At 32.6% G+C, this 2,737-nt stretch overlaps 1 protein-coding gene across 8 annotated transcripts in view; it reads left to right on the forward strand.

Moving 5' to 3' along the window:
* Window positions 1–2,737, forward strand: part of LOC106878848 (glycogen debranching enzyme) — a 154,032-nt gene that overhangs the window by 61,321 nt on the left and 89,974 nt on the right. The gene's annotated exons all lie outside the window — the stretch shown is intronic.

Genomic DNA, 2,737 nt, shown 5'->3' on the forward strand with positions numbered 1-2,737 from the left:
ATGGAAAGCGGACGTTAAACGATGATGATGATGATGATGATATATATCTTCCTTTCTACTTCTTTGTATTCATTTGTGTGTGTGCATGTGCACATGTGTGGATGTGGGTGTTATACTAACAAACATTATTTCTAGAGAATATGTCTTATAGCATATATATTTAGTTCTTGAGCAAGGTAGTTTATTCAGCTTTCTTTATAGTTAAGTGAGAGCTAACATATTTAATGTAGTGAAGCTCTTCAAAATCTTCAGATCAATTAAAATTTCTATCATAAAGGTAAAGAAAAATCATTAATATTAATGGCAACTGTTGTCCAAACAATGCGTTGGAAACAACTTCAAAGCCTAAATTAATTAATCAAATGGGGCTTGCAGTGAAGAGTAGTCTGATTTTAGGTAAGTTTAGAGACAACTCCCGACATGTTTCAGCCTTATTAAATCACTTCAATGATATATAATGTTACTCATACATAACAGAACTTATAGTAACTGAGAATGTAAAAATTTTAAATAAGAATAAACATTAATTAGACAGTTTGAAATAAAGAAAATTTCTCTGGATGCCTACAGCATGAAAATCATTTTTAATGGGAGGGGGCAATAGTTCATTTGAAGAGGCTCACCCTCACCAATGTTTTTTTATTAAAATTACACTTGTAACGAAAAAAAAAATTTATAAGCCATAATGATAATTCTTGGGAGTGACAATTCTGAAATTCAAATTAAGTAAAAGTTGAAGCTAGGAATGTGAAGAGAAAAGAGGTAGGTTTGTGGTGCGTATGGGAGACAACTCCAGAGTATTGTCTTGATTTTAAAAATTAAAAATACAAAATAAGAAATAAAATTTATTAGAAGTGTACTAAGTAGCATTGAATGAAGTATAGGTGTGTGCAATAATATTTAACATGTTCATGGACACTTGAACATGGAAAGATACTGCTGAAATTGTCTTCATAGCCTAGTGGTATGTTTTTTTGCACATATTCTTTTATTCATTTCAGTCATTTGACTGTGGCCATGCTGGAGCACCGCCTTTAGTCGAACAAATCGACCCCAGGACTTATTGTTTGTAAGCTTAGTACTTATTCTATCATTCTCTTTTGCCAAACTGCTAAGTTACAGGAACATAAACACATCAGCATCGGTTGTCAAGCGATGTTGGGGTGGGGACAAACATAGACACAAACATATGTGTGTGTGTATATATATATATATATATATATATATATATATATATATATATATATATATATATACATACAATGGGCTTCTTTCAGTTTCCGTCTACCAAATCCAAGGCTTTGGTTGGCCCGAGGCTATAGGAGAAGACACTTGCCCAAGCCATATTGTTCTGGGTTCACTCTTGCACCTATCCACACAGTCACTCCTGCGCCTATTTTTTCTCTCAAGACAATTTCTGCAACATATGTCTTGCTGAGCCTGAGTGCACACAGACATATCAAATATTATTGTACACACCCATTAAAGAAAACTATTTCTAGTTTGGTTGTTAATAAAGTTATTCAGTACTGTAAAATATATTAATTTTTTTAAAATTTTAGATTTAATGTTTATTGTTAGTTTTGTGTATGAACTTGTGCACAAAGTATTATTGTAAAAGTTTAAGTAAGCAATCATCTGGGGTCTAGAAGTGGATTAATCCATTTTACATTGATTTCTATGGGAAAAATAGTTTCAGTTTATGAACATCTCAGTGATGAATGGCCTTCAGGAATGAATTAAATTCATGAACTGAACTGAGGTTCCTCTGTATGTCAACATATTGCATATTAACAATTATTATTATATATTTATTGTGTAATTATTAATATCCAAGGTATTAATATATCAGCATATAACTGATGATTGGACTGTCTGTCCAGTCATCAGTTCTTACATAGAGAAGCAAATAGAAAATGTATATATAAAAAGGACAAACATATATTTTTTTTATTAGTAAGCATCTGTTGGCCTACACTATTTCAACTGTGTATAGTTTTAGTTAGATGCAGCTCCTGATGTAAACTAATCACAGAGAGTTATAAAGACATTCGTCATTCAGTAAATGTGATGTTTGCACTTAGTTGTAATCACTGACTTTGCTCTGCTTTCTCACAATCTTTCTTAGGATCTTTATGGCAACAATAATAATAAACACATGCACTGGTTCAATATCACATCATTACTGTTAGTCAATAGGTTAATTATATTATCAACTTGTTTGCCTAATATGCTAGTTAAACAATCAATTAGTTGTTTTGTTTTTCAAGCTCCCATCAATGACATCCCCTCACATTTTCAGGTCTATTGTGGGGTGGAAAGTATTAATGAGGAACATGAAGGAAGTAAGTTTCTCATAAGACTGGTGATATCGATATAATCATGTATCAAAGGTAAAGCCGTTATGTAGGGTGAGGTAGAAAGAGGTTTTTAGGATAGAGTCATTGAGTAGGAAGAGAGTTTTAAGTCCTAGTGTAATATTTGTATGTGTATGTCATCATCATTTAACATCCATTTTCCATACTGGCATGGGTGTGACTACTGATATATATATATATATATATATATATATATATATATATATTGTTGTTGTTGGCACTCCGTCGCTTACGACGTTGAGGATTCCAGTTGATCTGATCAACGTAACAGCCTGCTCGTGAAATTAACGTGCAAGTGGCTGAGCACTCCACAGACATGTATACCCTTAACGTAGTTCTCGGGGATATTCAGCGTGACA

This window comes from Octopus bimaculoides, chromosome 9 (genome assembly GCF_001194135.2).
Source record: "Octopus bimaculoides isolate UCB-OBI-ISO-001 chromosome 9, ASM119413v2, whole genome shotgun sequence".
NCBI classification, from domain to species: domain Eukaryota; kingdom Metazoa; phylum Mollusca; class Cephalopoda; order Octopoda; family Octopodidae; genus Octopus; species Octopus bimaculoides.